General features: G+C 36.4%; 2 long non-coding RNA genes across 2 annotated transcripts; both read left to right on the top strand.

Moving 5' to 3' along the window:
- The first annotated feature begins 3,763 nt into the window (after positions 1 to 3,763).
- On the top strand, positions 3,764 to 4,753 carry LOC137410578 (uncharacterized). The gene is made up of 3 exons (XR_010981225.1): positions 3,764 to 3,913; positions 4,352 to 4,453; positions 4,542 to 4,753. It is a non-coding gene; the product is annotated as an uncharacterized lncRNA (long non-coding RNA).
- A 4,175-nt stretch (positions 4,754 to 8,928) lies between these two features.
- On the top strand, positions 8,929 to 10,420 carry LOC137385270 (uncharacterized). The gene is made up of 4 exons (XR_010977749.1): positions 8,929 to 9,062; positions 9,275 to 9,355; positions 9,839 to 9,922; positions 10,030 to 10,420. It is a non-coding gene; the product is annotated as an uncharacterized lncRNA (long non-coding RNA).
- The last annotated feature ends 346 nt before the right edge of the window (positions 10,421 to 10,766 follow it).

The following is a 10,766-nucleotide window of genomic DNA, read 5'->3' as shown; positions in this document are numbered from 1 at the left end:
GGACTAGTATTTAATTCCAGCATGCGAAAATAAAAAGGTTTCTTCACCAAAATTTAAGAGAAATGTGAACACTACGTTACAGAGTATTTGCTGATGCAAACGTGATAGGTTTGTGATAGCGTGAACTTTGTTATCATCGATGTTCACCGAAGTATTGTGGCATCAACGTTGAGATTCGGTGATCTAGTGTGAACCAGCCTTAGGCTGTATCATGTTTGAATTGTGATAAACAAGAACTGAATTTAATCCATCATTTTTTTTTACGTCATCAAGTCGTTTGCACATTCGCTCGCTCACGAAAAAGTCGCCATACTTGTAGAAAACGATCGTTTTTCTTTTATTTACTAGTACTTTTAGGTGTTGGTTTGATACTATAATCAAAAAATTGCAAACAAAAACATTGTTTTCAAAATATCATTGCAAAAGCTTCGTGTTTTTAACAATAAAATTGTCTATAAAGATGGCCGACAACGATAAAATGACGTCACGAAAAAACGGAGGATAGAACACCAGCATTTTTACTCTAGATAAGAGAGGTTCTATTAAAGATACACACGACTTCTATCGTACAGCAGGATATGTTGTAAGTTGTATAGCAGGATATGTTGTAAGTTGTACAGCTTGCAACAGTATGCTGACTGTTTCATAATCTACTGATGTGTAAGTCTAGGGATTATTAAAGTCACTAGTATACATCTACCATGTAATATTACGTCTTAGATAAGTTTATGTACAAATAAAAATCTTATTTTAATAGAAAATTGGTAGAGCTATTGAGAAACTCTTTCTCTGTTGAAGAGCAGGCCAGGTCTAAATTATGATCGTGCACATCATATGTTTTGTCATTTTGAATGTTGACAAATGAAGTCTGCTCATAACTTAACATGTCTTAAGGTTGGAGCCGGTAGACTCGCTGGCATATCTGCAGGTATTAACGCTACCTTGGAACACTGCTTAATGCATCACCTTTACAAGAGGGGTAAATATTTGCATCTGTCTCATTATATTGGCTGACAAATCATTAGCGAGATGTCTTAAAATGGAATGTGGAACGGTTCAAAAGGGAATAGTTGGACATAGAGTGAAGGTATGATCGCTCAAGAATAATATGACATCCAGAATAAGGATTACTTAAAAAATAAGGCTATTAAAATGAATATAAGCCTATATACAATTTATATTACAAGCGTAGAATTGAAACTTTATTTGTATAAATGTCAAGAATGTTAGACTACTCTCATTTTTCATCACTCTAAAGTGTGCAAAACGTTAATCACAAGCCGACACTAGTGATAGCATTTTACGTGCCTCTTACTTCCTGCAGCGTACTTTGACCTTCAGTCACTATGTTGTGGCGCCAGTGTAATGCATATATTTGGCATTGTGCCTACTCTCTTGGTCGCAATGGGGTATTTTTCCACATTTGGCTGTGATTCAAGTCGGAGTTATTTATCAAATAGTTTGCATAATTGCTGTCACATGGGATATAATCACATGCAAGACAAAGAGGCATTCAAGCTCTCCATTGCTCAACGTCAGTTGCTCATCATGATGACCTGAAGGATGCCGAAGCAGATGATGGATCGAAGAAAGGTCTCACAGTGGCAGGGTGAACGTCGCAGGCAGATAGTTGCACTAGCAAATAAGACTGTCCAATCCAACTTACTAAATGTAAATGCAAAGTGACAGGCCCATACCGAGACTGTTGTTATTTGGTCTGCTCGGACAGATGCAGACGGAGTGTGGAGATTGGGAATACAGCTTTTATGGATCATTTCTACAGCAGCTTTTCCATTTGACTTGTTCCACCCCACTTATTCGAGCTAAAAAATCCAGTTTGGTCCATGAAAACTACATTCACGATCACAATCAACAAAACAAATTTTCGGTACCTAAAACAACAGCAATGTTACGGCAACAAAAGTTGAGCTAATGATATATCAGCAAGGCCCAACATTTTCGACTAGAATAGCTGTGTAACTGGCCTGGCCTTTGTGCAACTTTTCAGATATTCTAGTTGTCATGGCAACAAGGATTTTTGTCAGGTTGGTTAGCAAATTATTAGGGATAGACACCCGGGTACAAGTACTAAAATACTATTATATAACACCATTAGTAAGAACGATAATCCATCACGTAATCCTGCCATGCGTTATGACTTTCTCAAAGGATTAGCTCAGCATACTTTGTTAGTAGAGTTCTTTGTTTACCCGTATTCACCCGACAAGTGTACAGAAAATTTCTACAAGTTTTCTGTAGGGCTACATGTTTTCTATACAATATTTTTATAGTTATAAATCAATCAAATTAAAGCCTAATTATGATCATAATTGATCTATTTTTGCCAATTCTCTGTCATATATTGTTTACGCAGATGTTCATGGCTCCCTTAATGATATCATCATTGATTCCCTTTGATTTTCCTCTTTGCTGATTTTTTGGTATTTCTATTCTAAGCATTTGTTTTCATTACATCAGATCTTGCTTATGTTGACTGTTCTCAAACATTCCATTTTCGGTTATTTCTGGTTTCATCGTTGAGAAAACAGGCAGGTTTATAAATTTCTGTCTTTTTAAACTCTCCTTATCGTATACCATGGCAGGCATCGCTGCCAATCTATCGGCCGGTTTTTTCTATTCTTTGTGTCATTTCGCAATCATCCCAAGGCATCACCTCATGTACTAGCTGGCCTAGATTTGGTTTCGGTTCTACTTTTATAATTTCCATTACTTTAAAAAAAATTCTGTAAACTTGAAATAATTTATTCGAAAAAAAAATTCATTTTCGCATGTTAATAATAATAGCATTACATATTCACTAGTTTTTCTCACAAAAATTTTCTGTCAGGCATTGTATAAATGTCACTATGCTTATTAACATAGTGACAAAAACTCAACTTGTACAAGTACATGAAGCTTTACTAATAAAATCATTTTAATTCCGTGACGTTCATGCGAGGCTATGCTAATATTATATAATTCACATTACATAAGCCGGTGTTTACTGCAGTGTTTTGGCATGCATTTTACTGCTGGTTACCCAGCGAACCAAATTTGTGGCAGTTGGCCAAAAAGGGTGGTAGTAAGAACCTCTCGCAAAGATTAGATAGGAAGTTCTAGAGATCATAGATCATGACAGAGTGTCTATTTTTCATTAGGCAGCCATTCAACATTTTGGAATTCAGTGACATACTTCTACTGAAAATAGAGCAACTCTTAAATTAATTGGTCAAATATGTGATTTTGAACATTTGTAGGTGTCAGAGTTATTTGCTAGAGCCAAAGATTTGATTGGTCTTAGCTGACTAAAATGATGAGACCCACTTTATTAGCTAGTAAACCTTAATTGGCAGAAACTCTGTTGTCACAAAACACCGAAGAAGGCATGGGTCACTCTCAAGCCTACTGACCCCCAATTAACCACTAGTCAAACATTCCCACACAATTCTCTAGAGTTCATTAGCAGATGTCTTTGCGATACCTGCCCTCAGCCGGTGGCATTAAATGCTGGCTGGCAGGCAATGAACAGCCATGACCAATCATTATCTAGTGCTTGATGGTAAAAGCAGTAATCCCTTCACTTATTCAATTTTCTATTCAAACCCTTTATAGGCCTCACAGAAGCGAGCTGGTAATTATGAAAGATTGTTGATCCTGCGCCACTGGTCTTATATAGAATTTAGCCTTGAACCAACAAAATTTCAGCTACTTTCAGGTTGCTCCTCCGATATGTCCGTCACTTATAACAGGATTAAGATACAGAGGATACGACCTACGACCATCATTCTACCCTGTGAAGCCTCTTTATGTTTACTATATCAAGCTCTGGTTAAACCAGAGATATGCCGTACTGCATTTGCATCTCATCTAGCCAAATAGCCGTTCCTTCTTCTCTACATCATGTCCTCCAGTGGTATGTATACAGACACCAATACATTTACCTAATACGGTATGTCAGATAATGATTTTTCAGGAAAACACGGTTTTTCGTTAAATCTCATGGAGATATGTCACGTCATGAATTTTCATGAAACAATTCTTAATCTGATCGTAAAATCTTAGTAAAATATGTCAGATCATGATATGTGTAGTCTCTATGAATATGCATTGTGTTGCATTATGGGTAATGTTAGAATATTTTGGCAGCATTTAGATACACTAAATCAATAATTCATTGAAATTGTCTAGCCATTGGATGTTTAAACTAGCCTCTGATTCTTAGTTTATATTAAATGGTTTGTTTATTTAGCATTAGGTCTAGTTAGATTCTAGGTAGACATACTCGGCTGGTCTTATTGGCGTGATGCCAGCCAAAGTTAAACAATGTAAGACCAACTGAGCCTGATTGTAGAAAACCCATGTGGAAATCCATGCTGCACAGCTGGGGAGGAATGCAAGTGTGGCCCTGACTGTAACTGCGGCACAGACTGCGAATGCTGCTCAAAGAAAGAATGTGAGTCAGCCGCTGAGTGATGCTGGCTTGCCTAATATTATCCTCTGCCTAAAGGTTATGTTCTAATATTTATCTTTGTGTGTTGCAGAATCTATCAAGTAACCAACTCCAGCAGCATCACCTTCCATTTGTACATACATAAGGCTCAAGAGATAGTCAACCTTGACCTTCGACCTTGCTGTCATAAATGTTATTTTTTGCTTTAAAGCTCTAACCAGCTTACTATTTGTCATAATTCATAGTGTTGTTTACCATTGGCTATATTTTACTAAATATTGTAATAAAACAACATAACCTATATAGGGCTGTCTTGTTATTTTATGATCTTATGATATGCATTCCGATTCACCCACACTTTGTAGAAAAGTCAGTCAGTTACAGTCAACCTCCTGCTTCACTGATGAAACCGGAATGGAGTGATGAAAGTCACCCATAAACTATGAAAAAAACATTTTTGTGGTTCTGACTAAATTGATAAGCAGATGAGTTTAAATATTTTTGCATTAATCACAAAAAAGTCGCATTAATCACACAAAAAGTCGCATTCCAAGTGTTGGGCAATCCTCTCCCGCTCACTAGTCACATGATCTGAAATATCAACATTTCCGTGAAAGTTTATTAGTTAAAGGTTTGAATTTTAAAAGTGTCCCAAGGATGAGGCAGACATGTTTTAAAGAAACCTCTTAATCCGACCAAAAGTGTAGAATGACTTTTGTAAATAGTAAACAGAATTACTTTATGTAAATAGGGACAAAATAATACAGCTATACCATGCATAGGAAACCAGAACAACAAGTTGAACAACAGATAGAACAACAAATTGGGGTCTAATTGTACTTATACAGATGCAAGAGTTGCTTGAACACTCTTTAGATTCTGCTAAAAGCTGTGTAGGTGTATGATGAACAAACTTGAGAAATCATGTTGCTATCCCGATCAGTGAAACTTGAATCTGCCAACTTGATGGCTGAAAGTTACCAAGGCTCTCACTGTGTAATGCTAGACAAGCTTCAACTACATTGGTGTTCAAAAACAATTGACTGCTTTGAATTTGACGGGCGATATCCATTGTTTTTGTAGATTTAGCCAGTTGGTTTTGAGCCAAACGTAGCAAAGGTAGATATCTTTAGAAAGCTTGAAATGTGTAGAAACGGAAAAAGTTTATTTAATGTTACTTAGATGGTTGATAACTGCAGCTCCAGCTAAAAATTTCACGACATACCGATTGTGGTATGTCGTGGTATGTCGTATGTTTATGGTCTTTACGTCAGTAAACTCAAATATAACAACAAATACTGCACAACTTACTGATATTAGTAAAGGTTCTGCCTGAGCAATGGAACAGCTGCTAAAAACTATTCGTGGCCCTAATAAAGGTTGTTGGGTATGAAACTGTCTCACTGTGTCAGCTTAAGCTGGTTCACACGATATCGCCGTATATCGGAGTTGCCCTCTCGACGATTATTCGCCGACTATGGTTGTCGTAAACCAAATGCATTGTCGAGGGAATCTGAATATGTTGGGAAAGATTTCAGCTGCTAATCTTTCCCAATAGTTTGCCTAGCATCCACACCAGTCTGTGTAATATGTAGCGCTTCAGTGATGGTGATTGGCTGTCACGAATATCTTGATCTATATTCTCCTCAATGACAGTTGCTGCGAGACTAGTATCTGCGAGTGCAATGTATATGAGAACACTATGCTGCAGACTACTCTTTGATGTATATTCTGATGGGTTTGTGTTAATGTGAACATGGTTATTACAGACGATAACAGAAGTACAGCATGGTTAATACTGACATATGGTGATACAGTGTGAACCAGCCATGATAACTGGTTCAAACTAGACAGCTCACGCTGTATCACATCCTAACACCAGGCTCCCACTTGGTGTTACATAATTGTCTCAGAATGAGACACGTGAACACTTGATTAGTATACAATAGGATGGTGGGAAGTAGGCTAGGGGGAGCAACAAGGAGAGAATACAACATGGATAGCCTTAGTAAAGCTTTGTCCTAATGCTCTTGGTACCACTGCTACTTGGTGTGCAGGGGGATGGGGTTGAGGGGGTTGATGGCAATCTCATGCCATTTCTTGTTAGTAGTCTCCGGTAAGTGACGGAAGTAGGTAATCAATGATTGTGGTTGGCTATTGCTATGGTAACAAGCCAAGGACATGTAGGCTAAACCTTTGGAGTAAAATTATGTTATTTTCATTCAAATTGCTCATTACAATCATATAGATTTTTATAACTAATGGCACGAACACCCCCCCTCCGTCTAACAATTAGTTCTCCTCCATCCCTCTTTTCTCCTGCATTTCACTGCCTACTTTCACCCTCTCACCAGCCACAAATGTTGGTAGACTTCTGTTTTACATTAAAATGACTATCACCCATCCCCCTCTCTATTCGTTTTACAACAGAAAATATAGTACGTATAAAGATAAAAACATTGAAATAGAGTAAAATGGCTATTCCATTTTTACCGCCAACTAGATATTGAGAGAATATTCTTTCATGGTGAATTTTTGTGGTCATAATGACTGTCTGTTAGTCGACAAAGCAGAACAGCAGTGGGTGGGCTTCCTTTTAGCATCAGTTAAAATCAACCACATCAATTACCAAGTTTAGATATGATGTTGTCCCTAACAGTTGCTGGTAGGACTGGTTCATTCTGCTGATCTGTTATGGCTTTAGAATGCCTGGTTCACCTGTCAGTATTCCATGGCATATGTTGACACTCTTGTTAATTATCTCTCTGTTAGGGGATACTTCTTAGGTTGAACTCTCGATGACCTTGTGGTTTTATTGCAATTTACTTGACCTGAAAAGATCACAACCCTAATATAATAGGGCAAAGTGTGATTGAACTTTGTTCTCTTGTATTTGAGGACCGAGTGAAAATTATACACAGAGCTTTATTAAGACTCTCTCTGCTTTCTCATAACTGGTTGACTGATCACATAAGAAATGTCTTACAAGTTTCAAACTGAAACTCAAAATGTGCTGTAAGGAACTAATTTGAATTATATTAAAAACTTGGTTACTTGAAAATAAAAATCATATTATTCAGAATAAAATATATTTTGGAAACGCAACTATTAAAAATGAATACTAAGAAAATATACATAGTTTATTAAAGATGTCACCACAAGAATTAAATTGTAAAAAAGTTGTAATCATATAACTTCACTTATGTTTGACACCTCAGGAGTGTTCATTTCAAGGCTGCGGCTAGCACAGACTGTCGCTAGTTATAGTCTTTAACAACTCTTCGGCTTTGTCTTCAAAGTACTTTGGTTTTTTGAGAAGCTTGATTGACAAACAATTATTATAATTCGTTTGTCTATGAAGCAATGTAGCAAATAAGTTGGTTCTACAAAAAATCTCTGATTATTCTAATTTATTATATTATCACATGTTTACAAAGTTTCGATCACAAGCTTGTGTTAGTCCATAACCAAAGGCTAGCTATACGATAACTATATGCTATACAAATTGCCCCCATATGTTTTTTTCAAATATAGCAAGTTTCAAGGCATCGTACTATAGGATTTATTCTTCAATATTGTAGAAAAAGAAAAAAAATTGGAATTTTTCCTTTGTTGACTTTTTGCTTGTATGCTCTGCTGATCTTCAGTAATCAAAACTCGTCAGACAGAATAAATAGTCTGAGCCAATGAACAGATTACAAGATCTTTTAAAAGTCTAGCAGCTAATATGTAAATAGCTGATAGCTTCCTCCTGTTTGTTCAATGGTTTCTGGCAAAACATGGGCATGCTTAGCTCACATGGACCTACAGTTTCTTGTCGTTTTACCTTCGTAACCTGTGCTTGGATTTTTTTGCTATAATCCATAGCCAATGACTGGAGAGCAGACAGTAACAGCCCGCACTTGATAGATAAAGAGGGAGCAGTGGTTTAGCTAGCCGGAAGCTGCGGGTGGCTTGCAATTATAGAGTGCTAGTATTCAGTAGTTATTGTAGCATTCCTTGTACAGTAGTTCTTCGAAAACTGGTTATAGCAATACTCTACATATCTCCGAACAGGTTTATTTGCTTCAACACTTTGTTTAACAATATAAGTTTTAAAGTTTGTATTAAATAAAAAACCTTTTATGCATTTGTATATAACTTGACCTCTTATTTAAAAATTTGACCAAAAATTATTTTGGTCGACCAGCTTGCCAAAACTTTCAGGTTTTGACAAATCTATTTACATTCTGCACATAATTAGGTGTTTTAGATACCAATTCTATCATACTGTTTTTTCGGTTTACTATTTGTGTATGTAGAAACAAGTTGTGCTTTGTCATTGCAAGCAAAGAGCAAGATATCGATAGTTTACAGTAGTCTCGAATCGTATCAGGTTGATCAGGAGCTGTAGTTACGCAGTCGTTATGGGGAATAAATCTTTTCATCATATATTTCATAGAAGAAGATATTGCTAGGTGCTAGCACCTATTCATAATGAGCACCTTAAGAGGCCTCTAAAAGTTTAGTATATAAACAGAAGTCAGCAGAGAAGAGCATCTTCTGTTTGCTTGGATAACTCTGCTAGCTTCTCTTCTCTTAAACCTTAATTTTGTTAAAATGGCTGACAGTGGTAAGGAAAATATTTCTGAATACTTTCATGCAAAGTTTCCAATCATTTTAATAAATAAGATTTCAACTAATAAAGATTTGTCAGCAGTTCTAAAATACTGCTGCCGTAGAACATTATAAAAAGCAGATACTTCCAGAACGAATGCAAATCTATTTTTTATATGACCTCTAATATTAAACATGCTAATTCATATCAGCAATGCTGTATTTTAGAAAAGCAAGGATGTGCTGCTGACTGTGATGCTGCTGCCGACAATTGCTCTACAGAGTGCAAGGTCAAGGCTAAGACTAAGGGTGAGCAAATTAAAAATAAATAGGGAAATATTTGAATCGCTGATATTATTACTATTGTCACTGTTACTGCATGAGAATAGAAGAAGCAATTCAGTCATCAATTCAAATATCAATTCTTTCAACATGCACTGCCTAAATACAAGAGAGGTTTTGTTTGTATGCAGGAATCCTACAGAATTATTATGAATGGTAGGAAATCGTCTGCTCTCATCATGCTGCTACTGAATATTGTTTGCAAAACAATTTTTATTTGCAAAAGAAATCAAACACAAGCAGAGCATTTTTTCGAAATTTTCTTATCAGGCTGATAAACTGAAGAGTCTAATAGTCTTAATTTGAGATGTTGTGTAGACTGTAGAAATGATATCGAAAGCGCTCATCAGTGTGTTCACTATCAATATAGGTAATGGTACTCACAAAATAAGTTATAATATAGTCATTTTGTTAGCAAAGTTTAAAAGTTGCATTTTGTATTATTTTTAGACTGCTGCGCAAGCCATGAGTGTGACAAGGAGGCTGACCCTTGCAAGTCTGAACACGATGACCACTGCCATGACTGCCCCACACGTATGTAGTACCCAGTACTGCTATTTAATTATTATTAACTGATTACATGTATGTTGTGTTTGTTGAAATTCTTGGCAACATCTTAGTCTTTCTTTTTGATTTTGTAGAAGGCAGCTAACTTCCCAGCCATTCACACTCTATTGGAAAAACCTTCACTTCACCCCTTGCCTAGCGTGCTACTAAAGTCAGAAGATATGTACATAACAAAATAATTTATAAATTAAATGTGACAATCTTAAAAAAGGTTGTATTTTATATTTTTATTTATGTACGAAGGAGCTTGAAATCATGATCTATTTGTAAGAATTGATGATGCGTATGAAAGCGATTACAAACATTAGACTTTGTTCCCTGATGATGTGAGCACGTGTTGATCTAACACTATCTCATAGACGCATTTTATAACGCTTTATCATAAAGCCATTGTAACTGCTCCCCTCTGGTGTTTTATGTTGGTCTGTCAGAATAAACACAGCCAATAGCTTTAACACAGTTCAACCACCTGCCTATTTGTGTCATCTGACTGGAAGCAGTCTGCTCAACCACTTGAACAAATTGCATTATAGAACTGGCAGTGTCAATAGAACAGTAATGCATATAAACAGTTATCAGTTCCTGCATAATATGGCCAATAACCCTTCACTGGTATGATGGATCACAGTCTAAGACACTCTATAGAACCATCTAAGATATTACATGTAGGCTATATGACAGGAGTCAGTGTCCTCAGCTGAAAAGCTTTCAGTTTTTATGAAGTTGTCTACTCAGATAAATAGGGAATATGAAACAGCAGCCACACTTGATGGTTTTTAGATCAACAGGCAATAGCTTCATTCTCAAATAA

Source organism: Watersipora subatra, chromosome 1 (genome assembly GCF_963576615.1).
Source record: "Watersipora subatra chromosome 1, tzWatSuba1.1, whole genome shotgun sequence".
Classification (NCBI taxonomy): Eukaryota; Metazoa; Bryozoa; class Gymnolaemata; order Cheilostomatida; family Watersiporidae; genus Watersipora; species Watersipora subatra.
The sequence above is the reverse complement of the archived record's forward strand: the minus strand, read 5'-3'. Positions and strand labels throughout refer to the sequence as shown.